Source organism: Sus scrofa, chromosome 3, assembly GCF_054392235.1.
Source record: "Sus scrofa isolate SSC_HxYL_T2T_F1_AM1 chromosome 3, Sscrofa_HxYL_maternal_Yorkshire_Landrace_v2.0, whole genome shotgun sequence".
Classification (NCBI taxonomy): Eukaryota; Metazoa; Chordata; class Mammalia; order Artiodactyla; family Suidae; genus Sus; species Sus scrofa.
Genome location: NC_139385.1, coordinates 107,486,510 through 107,512,476, shown reverse-complemented (window position 1 = coordinate 107,512,476; position 25,967 = coordinate 107,486,510). Strand labels below are relative to the sequence as shown.

Sequence of the window (25,967 nt, the reverse complement as noted above, 5' to 3'; positions counted from 1 at the left end):
TCTTATGTCCGAGTTCTAAGTTACCATTATTTTAGAGCAGCTAAATCCTTGAACAAAATATCAAGTATTTCTTTGCTTGCAAACAACAGTTTTTTAAAAGATTTTATTAAACTTCAACCCTATTCACATGTTCATTTGGCTGTTCTGTTCATTTGCCTTTGAGATTTGGGAGACTGACTTTTTAGCCTCGTGCTCATTGTTGTCACCACGTACTGATGTATTCGGCACCTCCTGTGTGTAGAATGCTGCATTTCTCATAGAAGGGATCTATTTTTTTCATGAAAGTTATCAACAGAATGGTTTGAGATCTTGTTGGTAAATCCTAAGATACGAGTCATTCATTCATTCAAATGTTTATTCAGCCCCTACCAGATGCCAGGCACCCTGGAGATGCTGATGACACAGTGGAGAGCTGCGGGATAGAAATAGCTTCTGCCTCTAAAATGTTTATAGTCTAGTGAGGGAGGGAGATTTTAATTTTTAAGTCTTGTTTAGAGTTCCCACTGTGGCTCAGTGGGTTAAGAACCCCACTAGTATCCATGAGGATGTGGGTTCGATCCCTGGCCTTGCTCAGTAGGTTAAAGGATTCCACGTTGCTATGGCTGTGCTGTAGGCCAGCAGCTGCAGCTCCGATTTGACCCCTAGCCTGGGAACTTCCATACGTCTTGGGTGAAACCCTAAAAAAGACAAAAAAAAATCTTGTCTCTCTGCACCTTTCACTCTTTCCCCAAATCTAAACTACCCGAAATAGATAGCTATCGCTCTTAGGATAATCAGGAGTCCCTAGTGGGAAATAAATTCCCTGCACTTGAGGGGGCTACAAACCGGGGGAGAAATAAGCACACAGTCCAGGGGACTGGCAGTCCCTTCGCTCATATGTCGTAGGGGGTTTAAACGGGGTGGGGATTGGATGGAGAGCAGCTGTGGCATCCTGCAAGCTCAGCCACAGGAAGCTGCTGGAAGAACCAAAGGTGTGCTGTCATCATTCTTATTGGGTTGTGTGAGGCCTATGTTTCCCACATGATTGAGAAGACATGGAGTCAACCCAAATGTCCACTGATAGATGACTGGATCAGGAAGATGTGGTATATATGCACAATGGAATACTACTTGGCCATAAAAAAGAACAAAATAATGCCATTTGTAGCAACATGGATGGAACTAGAGACTCTCACCCTGAGTGAAGTAAGTCAGAAAGAGAAAGACAAATACCATATGATATCACTTTTATCTGGAATCTAATATACAGCACAAATGAACCTTTCCACAGAAGAGAAAATCATGGACTTGGAGAATAGACTTGTGGTTGCCAAGGGGGAAGGGGAGGGAGTGGGAGCTTGGGGTAAATAGATGCAGAACGTTGCCTTTGGGATGGATTAGCAATGGGATCCTGCTGTGTTACACTGGGAACCATGTCCAGTCAATTATGATGGAACACATAATGTGAGAAAAAAGAATGTATACATGTATGTGTAACTGGGTCGCCCTGCTGTACAGTAGAAAAAAATATACATATAAATAAATGATAAAAAAAAATTAAAAAGTAAAAAAAAAAACCTCCCCAAACTGACTGCAGAGAGCAGGTAGCATCTTGAGGGAGTGGGGAGAGGTGGAGCCTCAGGACAGGCAAACCTGTCTGAAGTCAAAGGGAACACGATTCTAGGTCTGTTGCACCTTGACACTGACTGGGTCTCTACCAACAAATAAGAATGATAAGAGTTCAAATAATGCTGCTCCCCACCCAAGAAAAAGGAAAGATGATGGATTTGCATGCTGCCATCTGGTTTACAAAGCTTCTTCATATGTATGGTGGCATTTGTTTCTGTTAACAGCCATTTGAAGCAGGGAAGGCAGGCCCTGACACACATGAGAGAACAGGCTACTTTCTACAGGTTAAGTACTTTGCCCCATACCACACAACTAATTAAGTGGCAGAATGGGGATTTGATCTCATTGCCTGTGTTAGTCCTGTATTTTTTCCACAGGCAAAATATTATTATTATGAGCCCCGCACTGCCATGGAGCCCAGAATCTCCCAAGGTGAAGGTTTGCTCCTAAACTTGGCAAATAACACTAAAGATTCTGCTGGGAAGGAATCTTATCTTTGTCGGACACTTCCTGGGAGGGCTTGTCTCCCTGTGTGCCAAAGAGAAGACAGATATCAGGAACAGGTTCTCAGCCTCCAATATTAAGTTCACGTTATAATTCTTTTCCATAGACAGACTAAGAAAGAGATTCCTCCTTGCCTGAATGGGCCGGCTCTGTGCACATGGATAATAAATGGCTGTCCCCATTTCTGGGGGGACAAACTTTCTGAAAAAGGCCAGGTAGTATACGATTTAGACTTTGGGGGCCACTTGCAAACTACTTAACTGGCCTTGCAGCACAATCGCAGCTGTAGACAATACGTGAGTGAGCGGGCATGGCTGTGCTCCAGAAGAACTTTTGCAGGCTGAAATGTGAATGTCATATAATGTTCCATGTCACAAAATATGACTCTTTTATTGAATTTTTTCAACTGTTCAAAAATGTAAACACCATTCTTAGCCCATGAACTATATAAAACAGATAGTGAGCTGCCCATGGGCTATACCTGGCCAATCCCTGTTTGAGAGGACAAAAGAGGATGCTCAGTCCTAAATGTCGCCCCCACAGGAGCTAGGAATTCCACCATCAGTACTTGGTTTCTTTTTGGGTTAAACTCTACTTCTCCAGACTCTTCTCTTAAGAAATAGGTATCCTGAGAGGAGGAACATATTAAATTTCTAACAACTTCATTTTAACTTAATTAGATGTATTAGGATTTAAGTGCCACGAGAGCAGGATTTTCTTTTTCTTGTCTGTTTTGTTCACTGCTCGGTTGATTAAGTGGGTAGGGAAACGAACAGAGTTGTATAGATACTTGGAACAAATTCTGGTCGAGTGGATGAATGAACTTTCCCCTCTTATCGGAAAGACTGAAGCCCTCAGAAGAGGCAGCTGGGAGAGAACAGTGAGCACCAGGTGGGCTGCACAGAGGCAGTGAGGATAAAGCTTAAAATTTAATGCTGCTCCTGTGGGCTCTGGCCTGAGAGACGGTGAAGTCTGCTGATGCTCCAGGAAGCCAGTGCACTTGGAAGAGGTGGGATGCAGGGCATGCCAGAGCCCATGGAGCCTGGGAAGGGTGTCAGGAAAGCTCTGGTGGCTGCACTTGGCGCCACCTTGAGAAGCGGCACCAAGGCCTGATGGATCACCCAACCCATCTCAGTGGAGTGGGACGGTCCCTGCCAAGGAAAATGTTAGGACTCAGCAGACTTGGCCATCCCCCAGAACATTAAAGTTAGGGGGGCCTTTGGGGAGATGGGACACATCTGAACAGATGTTAAAACCTACTCCCACTGCAGGGGAAGAGCCAAGAAAAAGGAAGGCTGAAAGAGGGGAGACAATGAAGGACCCCCTCCCCACAAGCCGGCACACATTTTCCTGGGTCAGACACATCATAAAATGCTGTAGGAATAAATGAATGCGATGGCTGTGGTGAGCATTACCAAAAATAACCAGGGTTCTTCACCGTGACCGCAATGAAAAATATCAACCTGGACATTTACTGGATGGAAAAGTTCTCGGAGATGAGCTGTCCCAGCGTTTGATTTCTCACCCTGAGGAACCTCTCTCGGTGCAAAGATTAACAACCAGCTATCTCCTGGCTGCCCTCTAAACGGATCCTTATCCCTCGCTTATGCACACCTAGATGTGACTTGGTGATTTCCAAACTTGGTAAGGGATGGACCAAATCAGCTACGTTTTCTCCAGTTAAATAAGTCAATCGGGGGCGCTGTGAAAACTTCCAGATGCTGGTATAGGGGCTGAGGTCCCCATACACCTTGCCCAGCAGCCCCAGTTTGGGGAGGAACCAGCACGACAGACTGAGCTCCCCGTTGGAGCTAGGGTCTGTATCTGCAACAGGGGAGGTCAATATTTGGAGCCAACACAAGAAGCACAAAATGTTACGGAGGACCTGTGCTAGGTTGTGCAGACAGGCTGCATGTCTCTCCCTTAATATCCCCGCAGCAGCATGGTGCAGGAACTAAGGGTCCGGGAGGCCTGGATTGTATCCTCAATTAGCTTTCTGACTTGGGGAAACTTCCTTTACCTCATGGTGGTTTGGTTTCATCCCCTGCAAAGTGAGGGATATTTACCCCACTGGCTGTTGTGAGGGTCGAGTGAAACAATACGCATAATGCAGCTAGCACAGTGCCTGGCAGGCAGTGTAAGATAAACAGCATTTGCTATTACTTTTGAATTTTTTTCCTTCTTTGTTTTAAAGGCTACACCCTCGGCATATGGAAGTTACCAGGCTAGGGGTCGAATCAGAGCGGCAGCTGCTGGCCTACACCACAGCCACAGCGACACTGGATCCGGGCTGTATCTTTGACCTATGCTGCAGCTTGTGGCAATGAGGGATCCTTAACCCACTGAATGAAGCCAGTGGTTGAATCTGCATGCTCAGGGAGACAACACTGGGTCCTTAACCCACTGAGCCACAATGGGAACTCCTAATTTTGAATATTGTGAATTGCCGTTTGACCAGACAGTTTCCACTTGCTGTTAATCAGCAAGGCTTCCCCTCCTCATTGCCCAGCCTGAAAGGAAGAGAAGGAGAACTTCCCTGCTCCCCAAGTCTCTTAATCCCACACCACCCACTTCTCCAACTTGCCTGCCCAAGTTCCCCAGTGGAGAGGAGGGCAGGCAGGTGTCGAGCTGGGTATGGCCCAGAGTGGCCCTCCACCTTCGTGGAATTTCTTTTACAGCTCAGCTTTAATTTGACCATTTTTGCCAGTTTAGTATTTTACTCCATGAACTCTTTTAACAGATTAAGTCTGATACATTCATACCCCCACCATCTCTGAGTAACACTGAGGCTCTGAGAAGATAAGCGTTCACCCTGAATACATGTGCCTGTTGGAGAATCCCAAACCAGCAGGATTTCTGCCTCCAGGCACATCAGCAGATAGGGGAGGGGAGTCCAGGTTGGACCATCACGGGTGACTTCATCAAGAGGCCTTCCCGGAGGCCTGCACTGGCCAGACCAGACTTGGACTTGAGGAAAGAGGGAAGAAGGTAGTGAGCCAAGGTCTCGAGGTGGAGAGTCTAAGTGAAACATGCAAAGAACCACAAAGAAACGCTGTTCCAGAAACCAGGAACCGGGGTTCTTTCTTATATGAAAGTCACTAATCTTTGTGTCTCATTCCAGTAAAACCCGATCCCACAGGAGCAGATCTGCCAAACCAAGGCCATCAGTCACCTTTGGCAACCACGTGGTCTCTTCTCACTCGCCTCCCTCACTCCCTGCACATTTGCCATCTGGACAGGAAGCCCCATGCGAGCATGGCTGGCGCCAGGCCTTGCTCACGTGCCTCCCCCAGGACTTACGGTCATTAAGAAAGTTCTCATAATGAGCCCTCTGGCCTCAGAGCACCCAGCTTTCCCTGCCCCTCTCACAGCCAGCTTTCAGGTTCTGCTCTCCCCTGTCCTGCTGCCAGGCCCAGCACCTTCTCATGGTGGGGACTGTTCTGGATTCCCTCCCTCTCCCTCCTTCTCTGGGCAGCTTCCTTCCTGGAAGGGTTAACAAGGCCTGAAGGCCAAGGGGAGGGTGAATCATGGTCCTCAATCAGTTCTGCTACATAAAGCATGAGCTGCCTCAGCACACTGGGCTAGCTTGTTTTTATCACCAGAACACTCCCATTTTTCTCCTCCAATGTTAGCAGCCTTCTCCAGGTCCAAGGGGAGACATCAAAGAAGCGAAGCAAGGCATGTTTAGTTGGGGGGGGGGTCCAAAAATGCCACCCTCCCACTGGCGCATTTGCCACTACCATGGTCAAAGGAGGCTGTTTTGGGACTCCTGGGACACAACGGTGCCCCTTGGCGCTCACTGGGTCCTGAGAATTATTTTGTGAGGTTTGTTCTGCATCTTGAAATGACCACCTGTGCCTCTGGGGCCTAGCTGCAAGGAGGATGAGGAAAGTGCCCATGTTTTTCTATATCCAAAGCAGGTAGCCATGTCCTTGCAGATGAGATCTCTGCTGAGCATATTGCTGGTCTCAACCAACACTTGGATGAAAGATTTATTGGTTTCCAGCCAACGTGTTGAGATGTCTAGCCCTCTTCCACACAGAAACCAACATGGGGAGCTTCAACATAGGAGGACTCTTTAATTTGGAGAGACCAAGGTTGCTACAGGGCAGCACAAGGATGTGAAGGACTTGGCAGGAAGAGGAAATCTGGAGAACAGGCATAGGCTTTTTAATCCAGATATGAATCAAACCCAGCTCCTCACTTGTGAGATGGGGATGATGCTGCCCAAATAACGGGTACGCCGTGAAACAACTGCCAAAACAAATACTTGGTAAAGAGTTGAATACATTGTAAATCCCAACAGTGATTATTTACTGCTTCCTCCCTTTGGTGGGTCATCAAAATTCACACTGGTAAGGCAGCTCCTTTGGAAGAAAAAGGTGTATGTTTTAGACAGTGAAAGTCAGCTTCTGAAATTTATCCTTCCTGGAGTTCCTGTCGTGGCGCAGCAGAAACGAACCTGACTAGGAAACATGAGGCTGCAGGTTGGATCCCTGGCCTCTCTCAGTGGGTTAAGGATCCGGCATTGTTGTGAGCTGTGGTGTAGGTCGCAGACACAGCTTGGATCCAGCGTTGCTATGGCTGTGGCTAGGCCAGCAGCTGTAGCTCCAATTCGACCCCTGGCCTGGGAACCTCCATACGCTGTGGGTGTGGCCCTAAAAAGACAAAAAAAACAAAAACAAAAAACCCAACAACAACAACAACAAAAGAAATTTATCCTTCCTACATGTGGCCCTGATGGAAAATAAAAAGAGCTCACAGGAGAACTGGGACATATCATGGAGGCTGGATGCTCAGTCTGTGCTCTGCCTTTCAGGGCCACTGTGGAGGCTCCTTGTGGTCCCCACTCCAAATCGTGCCTGGGTGTCTCACAGTCATGAGATTCCCGGTGGGACAGCAATGGAGGCCTTTCTTGGGCTCTGACTTCCTTTGTCTCACTCTGGCCTTCTAATGGCACAGTGCCTGAGTTTAAAGTCAACAGGTGACAAAGAGCGGCTTCAAAAGTCTTCTTAGGGCTTTGGGAAGGGACTCGGAAGATGCTTGAAGGAGGTACAGCAGAACAGAACCCATGGTATCACCGCCTTTTGTCAGTTAGGTGGGTCATGGTGGATGGTGCCACGGTGCTTTGTGTTCCCTCCTCTGGGCTTGTCCTCTGCTTGAGGCTTTCTGACCCTGGACATCGAGCCTTAGCTCTTGTGAGCCTTTCTCTATTCTGGTTGAGGCTAGATGCTGTCCTGACAGAGTCAGCGCTTGAGGCAACTGTAAGCTCCGTCTGGATCCTCCATTCACATGGAGCATGAAGACCCGACCCCAGCTCTGACAGGGTTTACTTTTCCAGACTGAAGGGGACAGAATTTGTTTAGTTATCTCTTTAGCTTAGACAATGCCACTGAACATCAAGAACAAGTCAAAAGACCAACGGAGGTTTCTGCAAAATGGCTTTTACGTGTTTGTTTTATTGTTGTCTTGCTGCAACAAGAGGGCAACAACTACAGAATTTTGAAGACTCAAATCTCTTTCTCTGGGAGATTACCATCATTTAAATCACACCTTTCTCCCCCCCAGAAGGGTAGTAAGTCAACGGAATGTGTCCCAGAGGTAGGTGTGGAGGAGGAAAGAAGTAAGCGATCTGCCAGGATCACATGGCCCAGGCAAGCCGAGGGGAGAAGGAGAGGATGCTCAGGCACTTAGGTTTCTAATCCTCTAGGGTACAGTTCTCTCTGGCAGTGGTATGTATTTTTTGTTTAAAGCTTTTCCAAATTTGCTCTCCAGATTTCAGCCTAAGACAAGGCTGCACCGGTCTTGGAGGTGAAGCTCACGCGTGTCAACCGAAAGGCTTCCTGCTGTCAGATTCTCCTTGGTGGGCCCCTAAGGCCCTTGCTCCTGGCTTTCCACTGCAGCTGTGGTGCCATCTGCAGCCAGGGTCCCTGCCACGTGTTCTCTGCTCCTGCTCCTGCTCCCAGACTGACAGGGATGGCAGGAGCACACATTAGGCATGCTGAGTCGGGTTTCCATCTTCGTTTTGCTTCTCGGTGCTGCTTATGCCCTATTATTCATTCCTGCTTGACTTTCTACCCCATTTCCTGCCTGCCTCCAATTTCCAAGCCACCCCGCTCTTACCATCACCTCCACCCCCAGCCCCTCTCTTAGCACGTGGTCTCATTGGCTTCTTCCTCAAGAGGCTGCCAGTAGTCTCGCCCCCACCCTTGCCTTTATCTCTGGCCCATCACCTCTCCTTCCTGCTGCTTCCCCAGGTCAATCCCTCCTCCACCCCCTTCTGCTCCATCACAGGACCCCCTCTCTGATATCTTTTTAATCTCTCCCTCCTTACTAATTCCTCGCTAAATATTGTTCAAGGGCCCTTCACCCCCCAAATCTTTCACATACCACTGTGAAACTTCTTTAAACCCATTCTCGCTGCCTCTGTGTCCCATTTCTCCTTTACTGAGATTGTCCTCCACTGTAACCACTGTCCTCTTTATTGCTGAACCCAACCGGCTCAGCACCTCCCCTTCGGGCGCCTCCTTGAAGCGTCAGAAATAAGTTCCAGTTCTTCTTGAGATTCTCCTCCCTCTTCCTCTTGGCTCATCTCCGACTTCCCCTGCTGTTTCTTCTTGTCTGTTGCATTGGCACCTCTCAATGTGTATGTTCCTTTCCTGTTTTGGTCCATTTCTCCCTCTGGATATTGTCTCATGAAAGATACGGCCAAGAACTCTAACTCCACCTATCCAATTGGAACTGATGGGTTTTTTTTTTTCTCTCTCTCTCTCAAAACCACTTCTCTGAGTTCCCTATCCCTGTCATGGCCATAAGCATCTTCCCAGGCAGTCTGAAAATAGCAGACTACTTGCTGGTGCTTCCCTTGTTCTCACCACATCTCACTGGTTGTCCCTGACCCCTGCAGCATCCCCAGCACCCATTCCCTCTCTCTGGGAACACTGTGCGTGCCTTGCTAGCCCTCCTCCTCTGAAATAGCCTCTGGTCCACCTGCCTCCATGGTCTTCCCTCCTCAGCCTGTACCCCCTTTTTTCATGGCTCATAGGGTCTGTAAAAAACACACAGAATATGGGGTCACATCACTACTCCCTCACCCACTCACACCCTCCTCAAGGCTCCAACATCTTTAAGAGGTGCCTGTGGCTTGCTTCTGTAGCCTGCTGACCAGGGCTCTTGATACAGGTGATGCTCAACTTTAATTCCACTTCCCACCACCACACACACACACACACATACACACACACACACACAGATGCCTTTTTCTGCTTTCATTTGAGACCACTCATCATTCTCTAGCTACAACTCTTTACTTTCATACCTGCATGTTATGGTGTTTCTTTCATGCTTATACTAGTTCCTTAGCCTGGAACGTCATTCCCTCCTTTTGAAATCCTACCCATCGGTCTCTTCTCTTCCATGAAGCTTTCTCTTCTCCTCCTGGCACAGCTCACTGCTTTCTCCCCTGAAGTCGCATAGCATTTTGTTTGTATCTCCATCACAGCATTCACTTCATCCTTAAGAGGGCTGGTCTTTGGTACGCCTGCGCCCTGGCAGACCTAGCACCATGGCTTGCACATGGTGGGCACTTGAGACCATCTTTTTGCTGAATGCACAGTGAATGAAGGAGTAGTGTTCCACTATTATACGGGGTACCATGTGTGATCACTTGAGTGAGTGACTTTGAGTGGTAGATGTCAGTGTTCTCACAATATTTACCTCTCAGTTTCTTTAGGATCCCAGCTCAGACTCGGCCAAGGTCCACATGAGCAGCCCTCCAGCTTCACTTCCTTACGACCTTTCCATTCTTCCTTCTGGGGCCTGGGCCTCTTCTCTGCCCCCTTTTCCTGGATTACATGAAGTCTCTACCTCTTCCCTAAGTCTGCTGGTGTCCTTTAATCAGGGGACCTTCTATTTCCTCACAAGGCCATTGTGAAGGTGTCTGCTGGCTCTGATACCAGTCACCCCATGTCTCTGCCCTCGCCCCTTCCTAGAGTTTCCCTCCTGCCATCCAGATGCTGATTAACTTGGGTGCTTTTTCTTTCAGCCTCTAGTGATGGGATCGCCTTGCTCATCACTGACATTGATGTGGAGATCTGAATCCCTGTGTGTGCCTCCCAAAGACTTCTGCAGTCAAGCCTCTTATGAAGTGAAAGTTTGCCCCCTACTAAAGGGAATTCATGCTTTCAGAAAGGGGCAGGGAAGTTCTAAGACGCTGAGATCCTTCCTTGTGCTCCTAAAATCTTCAAGCAGCCATCTCCTCTAACTTCCACTGCAGTAAATTCAGGGAGGCTGGGACCACACAGAAGCCCTTCTCCTGAACAGTGTCCTAGCTCAGCGCAAGGGGAAGCCATGCCAGGGTGGGACAGCCTGTAATTCTGGCCTGCCCTGAGGGTGAGTCAGCATTCCTACAGGCAGCCTCTGGCTCCTCTCCCACAGTCTGCAGGAAAGACGCTGAGCTGCACACCTTGTGGGCAGCCACCAAGCCAGAGACCCAGCCGCTCTCCATCTACGCATGCTCCACACTGCTGTGGGCCTTGTATTCCCTTCCTGGCATTTGATGAGAGGGCCTAGGAAGCTCCAGGGCAGCCACTGCCTTGGGGAGCCATCCCTCTAGTGGTCAGATGAAACACAGGCCTTCCAGGGAAGTGACAGGGCCTCAGGTCATGGGTCCACTGTCCGTACCTGCGCAGGCCTGAGCGCATGCATGCGCCACAGGCTGTGGTCACCAAGCTGCTGGCGGAACTGGAGCCAACAAAGGCCACCACCGCCATCCAGGTTTGCGTGCACAAACCTTCCTACAAGTGCAAGGCTCTGGAAGACTGCCTCCTTTGCCATGGCTTGAAGTGGTTTGCACTGACTGGGTTACATTAAGTCTATTACAGAGATGTAATAGCCGTTTTCTATTTTCTATGAGAAGATTTATTCAAAAATAAATTTAGCTAAGGGGAAAAAGTTAAAAAAAAAAAAAAAAAAAGGAAAACAGAGGGACAGATTTTCTTGTTGACCAGCTGCCAGGGATTGAAACGTTGAGGCAGCCAGTCCCTTCGGAGGAGACAGCTGTAACATTTCACGGTGTAAAGTCAGCGAATTTCCACCCGCCCGCCTGCCAGAGACCACAAAATGGTTTCAAACAACGGCTCGCTTCATGATATTTGTGTGTGTGTGTGTGTGTGTGTGCGTGCTTGCTTGCTTGCTTGTGTGTTTGAGAAAAAGGCAAGTGTGGGCAGAGAGGGAGCTAAAAAGTGTCCTCCCGCGGCCAGCCGAGTGGGCAGGGGCGCAGGAGCCGATTAATGAAAATGTTTCGCTGGCACGAGGGGTTTGATTGCCCCACTGCAAAATTGCTTGCAGATTTGAAAACAGCATGTTTCATTTCAAACTCATTCTCTTGCCATACATTAGCACTTGTCAATGTAACCATTAAGCACAGGCAGTGCAGAAATTTAATTACAAAACCATTTATTTTATTGAAAGAAAAATAAACCCAAGCTACCTCAAATGCATTAGGTAGGTTCAAAACATGTTCAGCTGATAACACCCAAGGGTAGGGAGGCTGCTGCAGGAATAAATGCGTCTTTCATGTGCGGAGGGGACTCGATATTAGAAACAGCTGCCTATAGGTCGCTCTTTATTTAAGTTCAATTATGAATTAAAAAACAACGGACTTAATGAAGGGACTTTTTATATCTGAAGTTACTCAACTGTGGTATGCATTCTTCTCTTCCTATTTTTTGCCTCCCCTTTTGGGCGTTTGAATTAAAAATGTTAACTAGGCAAACGGAACTTTTTATTTGAATGGGACTCCCTCCACCCCCTCCCCACCCCCACCTCAACCTTGTCTTTTGTTCTAATCGTGGAAGACGCAAGGTCTGTGGTATTAAAGGAAGTCACAAAAACGTGCTAAACACATCAAAAAGTCTCCAATCTGTGTCTTATTTATGTCGTCTTCTCCTCTCCCCCATGTGCGTCTTCTGTACAGTTGGAAAGCCGGCAGCGTAAGGCTCTCTGGTGAAATAATAGATTTGGGTCAAGCCATGGGCTGATGTCATGCTGCAGACTGCCTCTCTTAGCACTAATGAGCTGCCAATAACGCGTCTGTTTTACTATTCTGCTGGAAAGGGGAAAAAAAGAGTTATAACCTTAGCGGTTTAGACTGATTTGTCAATTTAAAGTGCTTTTTTTTCTGTCTGAGATATCTACCCACAATTTCTTACAGACATCTCCTCCTGCAGTCCACTCAGGAGGAATCTGGAAAGTGAAGATTTTGTTTAAAAACGTCCCTAGTGAGAATACAAATCTCTAAAATTTCAAGAGGCATCATTTGTCTGGCGGGAAGCGGGGAGCAAGATGCAGATCACACAGAGGGACCGGACTGAAGGTTCAATTTTAGCTCTTGGAACTAAACTTGGGCACAGTAGCAGACCAGCGACATTGAGACAGCGGTGGTTTTGCCTGTGTCATTATTTTCCAGGGTGAGACCTGAGGAGGGCATCCTGGCCTGTTTCAGGAGGTCCTCCAGACCTCCATGGCCTCTTTCAGAGCCACTGCTGAGGCTGCCTGGAGTGGGGAGTGGGGGGTGGGGGGTGGGCATCATTGTTCAAACTGTGCTGAAACCTGCCAGGAGCAAAGCCTGAGCAGCCATGCTGTCCTGGCGACTTGGAAAATGTACCTGCTCCCTTGTCTGGATGGGCGCCTCTGCCTCAGACTTAGATGCTTGCTCTGTTTTTGACACGTGCTTTCCATGCCAAAGCCCCAGGAAGCCCAAGGCAGGAAAAACATTCAGAAAAGAGAAACTCACCACTCCAGATAGCAAACCTTTTACCAACGGATTTAGATAATCACTCGTGGGAAGGAGAAGAGAAGGCAGAAAAAAAGCAGAATGAGGAAGTTGGAGGAAGGTATTTGTGTCCTGTTTTCATATTCTAAGAGAATTGGTATCTAAATTGAGGCCTGTAAAGCAAGGAAGCCCTAAAGTAGAGTGGACGCAGTAGAGAAAACAGCACCCAGCAGAGAAAACAGCAAAACACTACAAACATTCGCTGATGGGGTCGAGAAGGTGACACTCCATTCTGACCCAGCCAAGGAGGGATGTTCTTATTCCATGACTGCATATAAGAAAGAACCAGGAGGAAAAAGATGGTGGTGGGAAAAGAGGGTCGACTGCACTGTTACTGAAAGAATTTCCACTTGGAATACGTGCTGTAGGCTTTCTGAACATCACATCTCACTCAATAAAAAGCACATGCCAACACCTCCTGCTTCTGCTTATGTCTCTCCCTATCCAGTGCTTGGCATGGATGAAGGCACTTCTGCTGGCTTCCAGCTCTTCTTAATTGTGCATTTTATAATCATGTGATGTTTCCTGGCCTGGGTTGTAGGTGGGAGAATTCCAAAAATGTATCCTAGTTTTAGAAACAGCAATGGTTTTTTAAAATGAAGCAACTCAATGGATTATTCAAGAATGATTTCTTTCTTTTTATTCCTGCCGTCTTTGGAAATAAGAAGTAACCTCCTAGGAAGGAGAAGAGGTTTCCCTTCCTATGAGTTGAGTTGGCAAAGTAGATGGAGCAAGCAAACTCTTCAAAACTGCTCGTGGCTTAGAAGCAAGAACTGGGGAAAGTGCAATAAGCATGCCTCCAAAGCAGCCTTCTGGGAAGTGTGAATGGATAAAGAAAATACTATATAGATATAGATATAGATACAGATATAGATAGATGCAATGGAATATTACTCAGCCATAAAAAGAAGGAAGGAAATTCTGAAAGAGTTAGCTATGTTAACCATGTGAGATGATACATGTGTTAATTGTCTTGATAATCATTCTGTAATGTATATGGACATCAGATTATCATTGTATACTTTAACTATATAGAATTAAATATATCACTTTCTTCCCTAAAAAAGTTAAAAATAAATTTTGAAAAAGAGGTAAACAAAGTATCAAAGTTAATTAATAAGAAAGGCATATTATAAAAGTGCATGTGCCTAAGAATATAGTCTCGAGATCCATGAAGCAAAAAAATGACAGAATAAAAGAAACATAAAAATTTACAATTATAGCCAGCTATTTTAACACCTCTCTCTGCAACTGTCAGAACCATCAGACAAAAAATTCAGTAAAGACAGAAAGGTTCAGAACAACTTATTAGTGCTTTTATAACACTACAACCACCAACTGAAGGACATTCATTTTCATTGTACAAATTTGCCAAGAGTCACCATATCCTGCGCCTAATAAAATAAAAGGAAATAATATTAGTGTAATTAATTAGGAATCAATAAAAATAAGATACCTAGGAAAAACTCCAATATTAGGAAATTAAACACATACTTCTAAACAACCCATGAATGCAAGAAGAAATCAGAGGGAAACAAGAAAATATCTGAAATGTAATGATAGTAAAAACACGACAAGATCTGTGAAATGCAGCTAAAGGAGTACTTAAGAGGGAATTTTATGGCTTTCAATGCTTATATTTGAAAAGAACAAAGGTCTAAAATCAGCGACCTAAGATTCCACTTGATCCCAAGGTAAATCAAAGTATAGCCGACTCTCCATATCCACAGATACCAAAGGATATGGTGGGCCAAATGTACCAGACCATTTAACATATGGGACTTGAGAATCCATGAATTTCGGTATCCATGACCAATTCCTTGCAGATACTGAGGGATAAGCGTAGAACAAGTAATAAATATGAGAGCAGAAATGAATGTAATAAGCATTCAAGCAGTAAAAATAATTAGCAAGCCCCAAAGTTGTTTCTTTGTAAAGAATTGTAAAATTTGATGTTTTATTAGACTCTCAAGAAAAATGCAGTACAAATGATCAGTATCAGAGGTGAAAAGGGATTAGCATGACAGATCTTACAGACATTAAAATAATAAAAAGAGAATATGAGAATGCTGTAAAGGACTTTATATTAATAATTTTTACAAAATAGATGAAATGGAAAAATTCTATAAAACTATAAGTCCCTAACATTTACATAAGATAAAACAGAAAATCTGATTTCCAGGCACAAGCGATTTCACTGGTAAATTCTATCAAATGTTCAAAGACGAAAAACATCAAACTTATACAAACTCATTAACAAAACAGAGGATGGGGTACACTTCCCAAATTGTTTTATGGCACCAGCAAAACTTTAATAAAACTGTCAAATACATATGTAAAAGAGGCTAATATCCCTTACGAACATAAATGTAAAAAATCTTAACAAAATATTAGATTAAACCTAACAATATCTATAAAATATCATGACCAGCAAAGGAAGGCAAAGTTGATTTAATATTCAAAATTAACTTACATAATTCACAGTAACAAATTAGAGGGGAAAAATCATATGACCACTTTGGTAGATGTAGAGAAAGCAGGTGACAAAGTTTAGCATACATTTATGATAAAAACTCTCACCAATCTAGGAATAAAAAGGAACTTCCTCAATCTGATCAAGGATATAAAGATGAAATATTTAATGCTACCCAGTAAGTCTGAGAACAAGTCAAACATGTCCATTTTCATAACTTTTGATCCATAACATCATACTAGTGGTGCTAGCAATTGCAACAAGGTGAGAAAAAGAAATAAAAGGTTTAAAGATGAGAAAGCAAGAGAAAACTGTCTCTGTTTTGTAGATGATGTTATTTATTAGATAGAAAGTTCTAGAGAATCTACAAAAATATTGCTGGAACTAACAAATGAATTTAACAAGGTTGCATGTTACAAAGCTAATATACAGAAATTAATTTTGTTTTTATATACTTGCCACAAACAATTAGAAAATGAAATTGAAAAAAGCTTGTAAGAGTGACAAAATACTTAGAAATAAATTTAACAGAAGATAAGTAAGACACTGAAAACTACAGAATATTTCTGAGAGAAATTAAAACATATATGGAGAAATATGCTATGTTCATGAGTTGAAGAATCCATTTCTTATCATAAAGGTGTCAGTTCTTTTCAAATGTATCTGTAGATTCAATACGAAATTCCAGCAACTTTCTTTGTAGCAACTAACAAGCCAATTATAAAATTTATGTGGAACTAGAACTGACCTAGGATTGCCAAGATATTTTTTATGAAGAAGAAAAAAGTCTGTTGTCTTCTACTATCTGGCTTCAGGGCTTGGCATAAAGCTACTGAAATCAGAACAGTGTGGTATTGGTCCAAGGACAGACAAGGAGATCAACAGGACAGAATAGAGGGTTAAAAAATAGGCCCACAGGAGTTCTTGTTGTGGCGCAGTGGATTACGAACCTGACTATCATCCATGAGGATGTGGTTTGATCCCTGGCCTCGCAACTCAGATCCCTGTGGTGTAGGCCAGCAGCTGCGGCTCTTATTCGACCCTTAGCCTGGGAGCTTCCATATGCTACAGGTGTGGCCCAAAAAACAAAAAACAGACCCATAAATATATTGCTGATGATTTTTCACAAAAGTTCAAAGGCAATTCAAAGGAGAAAGGAGTCTTTTCAATAAAAGTACTGGAACAATTACACATCTATATGTCAAAAAGAAAAAAAAAGAAAAAACTCTGTACCCTCCCTACTTTGTAGCATATTCAAAACTAAAAATAGATCATAAATCTAAATATATATGCTTAGATTATGCAACATCTAGAACGAAAATAGGGGGAAAATTTTATGACCTTGGCAAAGATTTCTTAGGTACAATATAAAATAATTCCATAAAGAAGAGAAATTAATTTCATCCAAATTAAGCAAAAGTAAAGTATCTCACTTTTTTTCCCCCATTTTTCTTTTTAAGGCAGCACCTTCGGCATATGGAAGTTCCCTGGCTAGGGGTCAAATCAGGGCAGGGCTATAGCTGACAGCCTACACCACAGCCACAGCAATGCCGGATCCAAGCCATATCTGCAACCTACACCAAAGCTTGCAGCAACGCCAGATTCTTAACCCACTGAGCCAGGCCAGGGATCAAACCCCCATCCTCAAGAACACTGTCAGGTTCTTAACCCACTGAGCCACAATGTATCACTTTTTTAATAGCTGGGAAATTGAGGCTTGCACCAGGTCACTAAGCTAGCAAAGAGCAGAGCCTGGAAATGAAATCAAGACAGTATGACTCCAGAATCTAGAGTCTGGTGCATTGCATTCTGAAACGACTCTGTTCAAAAGATACAATGCAGGGAGTATAGATTTTGAGAGCACAGCTGTGCCTCTGGGCTAATAGGCCAGGACAGCACCCCCAAGTCCCAATCCCCACCCTGAACCTGGGGAGGCCTGACTGCTTGAGCTTTAACAACACAGAATGAGTTTTCAGCAAACCTGGCAATGCTTCATCACAAAAGAAAAATGTTATGACGGAAGTTAGGACTGGGCTGTCCTCCCTGAAGATTTGGTAGCTCAATCTTAATGACTTGTTACTGCTTAAAACAAGGGCCGTCCATGTGACTGGTGTCACCCCAGAGGCTGTGCTGCAGAGAATTCCATTTAGCAAGAGCCTGCCCCTCAGTCCGAAGTTGTACAGGGAAGAGTGGCCAGGGTTTGGGGTTGAAATCCCAGGGTGGGCCCTTACTCACTGGACCTACCTCTGCCTCTCTTTTTCCTGCAGTGCCTAACTTGGGACTAGGCACATGGTAGATTTCAATGAAGACGTTGCTTGAGAGATGGTTTGTAGATGTCATTACTCACATTAGGGATTTATTTATAGTTCCAAACTCTAGGCTTAGACCATTACATTATTTTTCTCTGTGTTCTATAAAGCAGCACATACAAATCTTTGTAAAGTTCAGACTCAAATCCAGGAAATCTGGGGGGGAGGGGGGCCTGAGAGCCTGCATTTCTAAGATGCTTCCAAGCGATACTGATGCTGTCCATAGACCACACTGAGACTATCAAGGCTAGAGAACATGAACTCCAAAAACACTCTCTCTTCCCTTTCAATCAAGAGAGTGTTCAACATGAGTAATCATTTTCCTCCTAGGAGAAAAAGCTTGCTTAGTTCATTTCGATTCCCTCTATGCATTCATTTATTTTAAAAAGATGATTAAGACTATACTATGTTTGTGTTACAGCTACCAGGGTAGGTGGAGAGCTGTGTGTGCTAAGTGGGCTTCATAGGATGATGCCTTCAAACGCATTTGGGCACAAGTATTTAGAGGCCATACCAGCTTTTCCTGGTGATAGGGGAGACGTAACCCAGGCTACCTCCTCTCTTTCCAGCTCATTCGACTCATTTCAAACTTGCAGACTGCTTAGAAAAAAGTGTAGCAACTATCCATTGAATGCCTCGGAGTGTCTTTTCCAGCCACACTTTCCTTCTTTCCATGAAACAGAGCAAAACACGTGCTGCTTGCTCTCACACTCTCTCTGAGAAGAATCCAGCTAATGTAAGTTTTCCACCTGGTTATTTATAATAGCTTGGCATCCTTGGCTAAGCCATCTGTTAATTGGTAATTATATTTCAGTCACCTACACTTTCCACTCAACACAGTGCGAAGAAAACACAGTCTTTGCCTTCATTGAGCTTTCTATCTTCTTAAGGAAAGCAGGCTCCACAGCTAAGCAATAAGAGCATGGAGCCGAATCCTGGATCATGCTGTACCCAATCTGACGGCTGTGCAAGCAGGGACAGGTCACTGTGGCCTGGCGGGGCTTGTGGAAGGCTTTATGGAAAGGGCTGGGCCGGGCCTGAGGGACAGGAACATAATGTGAATCCAGAGAGCATAAACCAAGGCCAGGGAGGAAAACTTGCAGTCTGGACAAGCGCACACATGACCACACCTGCAGGTGGTCCGGAACTCAGCTCCTCCAGGTTTTCAGAGCTTCTCCAGCCCCACGCCCCTCTTCCCAGTACCCAGCCAAAGGTTCCATAAACATTTCCTTCCTGAATTCAGCCAGGTTGGAAGATTTCATTCTACCAGAGAGAGAAGACAGAGGCTTTGACCTGAATGTGTAGAATGAAGGTGGAAAAACCATGTTTGAATTTTTCTTCAGAAAAAGGAAACAACCACCAATAACCTGGAAATTCTTAGTAGAGTAGCAATTTAGGATAGCAGCTGTAACTACCTGACAGAGTGGAAAACTGTGTGAGGCACCTTCCCTGAACTGCAATTATGGCTCAACTCTTACTAGGAGAAAGAGAGCCCGTGACACAACATGGCTGCCTCGGGTCTTTAAAAATCCGGGTCTGCCTCTATTATCTGATGCAGCAGCCAAGCGCGCTGGGCCTTTTCTTCAAACACACCACAGTGAAAGCATCCCTGTGCATTCTTGCCATTCTTCTGCCTTGTGGCAGGCTTCAAGTCAGCGCAGTTGCAAGACTGGATTTGTTTACGATGTGTTTGTAGAATAAAGTGTTTTAACAGTTTGGCGGGAGGAGAGAAAGATGAAACCAAGATGGCTGGAGTGCTTATACCTGATGGACAACGCTTGGCAAGAGCAGAGAACTACTGGGAAGCTGGGCAGAACTACTGACGAACTGGGCCCCTTTCTGTCAGCCCCCAACTCTGGGCAGCTGCCCAGAAGCTGGAGCTGGTACCATCCCCTTGGGAGGGCAGCTGGGCAATGAGGAGAGCCCAGGGTGTTCACAGTGACCGCATGGAGTCAGAGCAGAGCATGGTCAGGTGCCACTGGGGTCACCAGGGATCATAGGTACCCACTGCTTGAGACTTCTGCTCAAGAGGGCTTTGAGTACCTGGGCTTCCTGGGCATTCAGATTTACAAGGAGAAAGACAGACAGGAATGAAATTGCACTGACTTCCCATAGACTCCCATAGCGTATGGGATAGGTTACACACCCCTTGACCAGGAATGCAAGGTCTTTAAAATACAGACCCAAACGACCTGCCCAGCCGAGTTGCTCCCCTGCACACAACAGCACAGGCCAGTGCTCCAGTGAGGGCAGTGTTCCCAGTTTTCACTGCCTCCTCTGCTAGGCACAACCTTTCCTCCTCTCCCCACTTACTTTATCCTACTCTCCTTCAAGATCCACGGAGCTGCTTCAGGTCCACAAGAAGCTCTGCTTTCTCTGGAAGTGGATTACCCAAACTGCAGACCAAACCTCATTTAACACCAGCAAAGCACAGACAACTAAAAGCATTGTTTGGAAAGAATGTGTTAACAGCAAATTTCTTTTAAAAGTACTGAAACAATCATCATGGGAAAAGCACAAATTTTCTTGTATTTCTTTTTTTTTTTTGTCCTTTTGCCATTTCTTGGGCCGCTCCCACGGCATATGGGAGGTTCCCAGGCTAGGGGTCAAATCGGAGCTGCAGCCACCAGCCCATGCCGGAGCCACAGCAACGTGGGATCTGAGCCGCGTCTGCAACCTACACCACAGCTCATGGCAACGCCGGATCGTTGACCCACTGAGCAAGAGCAGGGATCGAACCCGCAACCTCATGGTTCCTAGTGATTCGTTAATCACTGCGCCACGACAGGAACTCCCTTTTGTATTTCTTTACTCTTATTGTGTTGTTTATAGCAATGCTTAATTTTTAATGGACACCCTATAACATTTCCAGGGTTTAGGTCTCTTAGATCTGAACCTAGCCTGTCAGAGAGGACCACTTTACCCGGTGACAGCCTGCCCTGCACATCAGGGTCCCTTAACCATTCATGTCTTATGTATGGTTATGTAACTATTTTCTGTCTCACTTTCTACTTAATTAGAATCTCCTTCTGGGCAGGCGCTAAGTTTTTGGCATGGTTAAAGGACACAACGCATGGAAAGCTCTAAGGACAGTGCTCAGCACAGAGTACAAGTTTACAACATGTTAGATATTGCTGTGGTTATTTTTATTATTTCACTTTTTTGTATCACCCCAGAGAAGAGGTTTTTATTTTTGTCAAGGATTAGACATGGGCAACCGATAGGAGCTCAATAAATTCGTGTTAAATGACTTTGCAGTGATACACTGTCTACCAAATTAAATGGTGGACTCAAGAACCAGCCTAACATAATGGTTACAAGCACAGCCTCTGGAGATGAGATATGTGATCCAAATCCTGGCATCACCACTCGAGTTCAATTACTGAATCTTAGTGTCTCTGTTTCCTTGTCCGTAGTATTCACTTTGTGAGTTTGTTATGAGATTAAAATGGGTTAATTTTCCAACAGGACATCACTCCATGCCTGGAACATTAGTAAGCCCTATGTAAGTATCTGGACTATAAACATTACCACACAGACATTTATCTTAGAGAAAAGGTTTTCTAAGCAGTACCAAGAAGATTGGTGCTTTTTTTTTTCTTTTTTTGTCATGAAGCTATTCATTCATTTGTTCATTCGTTTGTTCATTTAACTTTAAAAATATACTTTTTTTTTCCATTTATATTTTCAGAGCACTCAGAATAACTGGAGCCTGTAAGTTAGTACCAGAAGTCCCCATTATAACTCACTTAGACAAAAGTCCTAGTATATCAAGCTAAAAACAGAAATGGAGACAGTGTATAAAAATATACCTTCTAGGAGTTCCCGTCGTGGCTCAGTGGTTAACAAAATCGACCAGGAACCATTAGGTTGCGGGTTCGATCCCTGGCCTTGCTCAGCGGGTTAAGGATCTGGCGTTGCCATGAGCTGTGGTGTAGGTTGCAGATGCGGCTCGGATCCCGTGTTGCTGTGGCTCTGGTGTAGGCCGGATTTGACCCCTAGGCCTGGGAACCTCCATGTGCCGCGGGAGCGGCCCAAGAAATGGCAAAAATAATAATAATAATAATAAAATAAAATAAAAATATACCTTCTAGGTGTTCAAGTTGGACAGGTTACAGACAGAACTCCCCATTCGAGAAAAGAAGGGTTCTATAAAAGCACTTCACTTTAAAAAATATCTCTAATTTAAGCACATAATCTGTGTCTAATACATGTAAATGTAAAGGATTTGTTTTCCTTCTCAGAAAGTCTACTCTCTGATGTACATATGATACCACCAAATTATATAACATGCCTGTGTTAAGTTAGGCGAGTTAGTTCATTCACGACTGCTGTAATGTTGTAAATCATATTGTTTAAACAATCCTGTTTGGCATGCAGAGAATTTGAGAGAATAAATTCCTCTTTTTGCAGATAAACAACTGATATGCTAATTACATTAAGCCCTAACTCTTCTTCAGAGCAGAAGCAATAGGATGTTTCCTTGGCAGGATTTCATCAATGATTGAACTCAAAGTATATATATCTTCATAATATCTTTACTCACTCTCTCTTCTCCCTTCGGGGGGTGGATGCTGTGATATGCCATCCTGAGCCCTCTTCAGGACTGCAGGGGGGCTGCCAGCTGTCGGCCCTCTCAGAAATCTACCCTCAGCCTCCGCCACATCCAATGACTGGTTGGTGCTGAATAGACGCCAGTCCCCCTCAGCCTAGCTTGCAGTAACTCTGAAAGTCATTCCAGCTCCAGAGCTCCCACGGGAGTCAGCTGAGGCCTTTGATGAGACTGCTTGGCAGTCTAAATTTTCTCGGCCTGTTTCTACAGTCCTTCTTCCCTTCCACAGGTGTTGATCTCGAGAGCGCTCCTAATAAATGTCCTACCCACTCATCTCCATCTCAATGTTCACTTCCAGGGAACCCAGCCTGTAGCAAGGCAGTTAGGGCAGATGCATTTATTTTCACTAATTTTGATGTGACCTTTAATATACAATGACCTGGATTCCATCTGTAACCCACGTAAGTGTATGATGTGGTCTGTCAGGACAATCAGTTTGGGCCTTTAATTATTAAAAGATTTAATTATTAATAGCAATCCTTTTTCCTTAAAAATATTCCCAGTTTGAACAAAAAGTTATACTTGACTGACAGTACTGGCACAGCCCCAGAGGATATCTGAGAAGGTGGCTGCTCTGTGAGCCTGAGACACCTGCTAAGGTGTCGTAGACACATAGCATGAACAAGACTTAAGCCTTTATTTTAACCCATGGTACTCTTAAGGTTGTTTGTTTCTGCCTCATAATAGCCCGTTCTGATTGATACAATATATAATTAGAAGAGAACTTGGGAAAAGGAGGATAGAGAACCAGGCAGAATTCAGAACCCATAAATTGACATCTAATAGTCAAAAAGGCTCCAAATTTGAGGGCTGGGTGGAGAGAGAAAGCATTAGGGGCATGTACTAAAAAAAAAAAAAAAAAAAATTAGAAATTTTTAGCAGTTCCTGTGCGACTCAGAAGGTCAGGAATCCAGCATTGTCACTGCAGTGGACTTGGGTTGCTTCTGTGGCATGGGTTTGATCCCTGGCCCAGGAACTTCCACATGCTGTGGATGTGGCCAAAAAAATAGAAACTAAAAAAAAAAAAAAAAAAAAAAAAAAGTCTTTATATGGTAAAAGAAATTGCACAAATACAGAAAATAGATGTATAGTTTAAATTACTAAAAGATGAACATTCTTACAGCTTTTATTCAAATCAAGAAATAGAACTTTGTCAGCCACCCCAGAAACTCCTATCTGGGGTGTCCCAGCCTATGAGAGACCTCACCCTGTCCCCTGTCAGTTACCACTTAATTGCCTTTGATGATAATGACCTCCTTCCCTTCTTCGTAGCGTTGTCATTCATATGTGCATCCCTCAACACCACGGCTTAGTTTTACTTTTAAAATATTTTTGTCTCTTTTAACGTACAGATTTCTTGTCCACTCCTCTTCCTGCGTGAATTTATTTGTTAAAGAATTTGATATCGACCGTATCTGTGACACATGATGTGGCAGCTCTCATCACCCACAAGGGAGAATTTAATCCTCACCAATTTATGCTGCCCCATCCAGAGGGTGCATGCAGGTTTAGCTTCATTCCATTTGGAGATGTTAGGAGCTGTGAAGGGCAAGTTTGCAAAAATCCTTCTTAAAATATTTATAGTGGTGCTAGCCAAGCATCGTGACTGGCAACTTTTAAATGGACCACCTATAATGAAAGCCATCCCCATCATGTCCCCTGTGCATGTTCTCCTGACAAGGTTCACCCATGTCCAGGGGGGAAAAAATCTGACAAGTGTGACTGTCCAGACCTCAGACTCATTTGAAGTGTGCACATGAGTTTCTACATAGTGTTTTGCTGACTTTATTATATTTAACTTCTAAATGTTTGTTATATTTATGTGTCTCTACTACAGTACTACAGTATTTAAATATTAAAATAATGAATTTTTCTAGTTTCCAAATAAAATAAAATTTGAAGGTGAAAAAAAGGGGGGGGTCATTCGCAGATTTACGATGTGTATCCCCTTGGTGTTATCTATGTGCTCCTTTGACTCTTGTAGGTCCTCTAATTCGCTAGTTCGATTAATAAGTCAATCAAACCTGGGGTTATTTTTGATGAGACACCTTCATAGGTGGTGGTGCATTTGTTCACCAAAAGGAACATAATCAGCTAAAAAATAATTTTTTTTTTTTTTTTGGTCTTTTTGCTGTTTCTTGGGCCGCTCCCACGGCATATGGAGGTTCCCAGGCCAGGGGTTGAATCGGAGCTGCAGCCACCGGCCTACGCCAGAGCCACAGCAACGCGGGATCCGAGCCACGTCTGCAACCTACACCACAGCTCACGGCAACGCCAGATCGTTAACCCACTGAGCAAGGGCAGGGACCGAACCCACAACCTCATGGTTCCTAGTTGGATTCGTTAACCACTGCGCCACGACGGGAACTCCTAAAAAATAATTTTTTGATTATGAACAGACATCGATGTTCAATTCCAAGATTCAGCCTAGATGCAGTCATTTATCTGGAGTTTCAGCATAGTGAAATTCCTATTCGGAATTCTCTTCTTCTATTATTTGGTTAGAATAGAGTAAATGCTTGATTATTTTTTTCCCAGAGCTCTGTCACATTCGAGTAAGTTGCTAAGGTCTAAATGTGGCAAAAGACCAAGATGGCCTGCATTGATCCAGCCTCCCTCACTATGCCTTTGAGCCCCTAAGAATTTACCCCAGGCCCTGCACATCCATGGTTTTTCCTTCCCATCTCTCCACCTCAGCAGAAGGCCACCTGCCAAGAGGAAAGGTCCTCATTTTCTCCCCTCCTAGAAAATAAATTGTGATAATCACCCATCCTAGAGGTATACAGATTTTAAGCTAGCTCTTTCAAATATTGTCATAATTCTTGTGGGGTTGAAAACAAGTCGTCCCAAGCCCCAACTCAGCTTAGGATTATGTTTTGTTCTGGCTTGCAAGAGTGTTTTTGCTTGTTGGATTTCTGTTTGTTTGCTTGTTTTAAGCTGAATGAGGCCATTTGGCTAAGAGGCTTTTTCTCTCTAGTTAGAACAGAGCCCAACACCCCCTCTTATTTTATATTTTCCCTATATTCTGAGCCCCAAAGTTACTTGTGTTTGCCACTTCTGTCTTATAGCACCCTTATAGACAGGTGTTGGTAGCCCATTTTACAGGTGAATATACTAGAATGAGAGAGGAGACAGGCCTGAGTGAGGCCTGGTTGAAATGGGACAGACAGTGAGTGCTCTGGGAAGCAGACCACGTCAGGAGAAGGAGGGAAGGGGCCATCTCCAGTCCTGCCCCAATTAAAACCCTCATTCTTTTTTCTTTCCTTTTACAAAGACAGCCCAAGGAAGCATGATAAAATGAGGCCTAAGATAATATTGGGGGGAAAGTTTATTTTTCTATGGTCTGTTTGCATTAGACCGTCAGGCAAAGAGAGGCGGTTAAAAACTTGTCTCAAATGGCTGGGCTGGAGAAGCACAAATCCAATGTCAATAGATGGAAATAAAAGTGTTTGGTTTCATTAAACCTCTTTTTTAAAAACTTTTCTTCTTTCCTTTTCCTGAGGCAATCTAAGGGAAGGAGATACGGAGCTGGAAAGAGACAGGGAGGAGGCAAGAGCAAGTCTGGACCAGTGGGGAACTTGTCCAGAAGCTTGCTCCCCTCTAAATGTCTCCAGCCAGCCCAGGAGG

General features: G+C 44.5%; 1 protein-coding gene and 1 long non-coding RNA gene across 3 annotated transcripts in view; both read right to left on the bottom strand.

Annotated features, from left to right (window-relative positions):
• The window catches only part of LOC146404833 (uncharacterized), a 1,439,763-nt gene that overhangs the window by 879,074 nt on the left and 534,722 nt on the right, over positions 1-25,967 (bottom strand). The window lies entirely within an intron of this gene.
• LOC146404836 (uncharacterized) overlaps positions 1-25,967 on the bottom strand; it is a 259,354-nt gene that overhangs the window by 133,845 nt on the left and 99,542 nt on the right. Inside the window, exon 3 of one of the 2 annotated variants that reach the window (XR_014842014.1) lies at positions 11,552-12,220. The exons of the other annotated variant lie outside the window; for it this stretch is intronic. The gene's annotated coding sequence lies outside the window, so the exon portion shown is untranslated. Of the gene's footprint in view, positions 1-11,551; positions 12,221-25,967 lie in introns of those variants that run through there. 2 annotated transcript variants of the gene reach the window in all.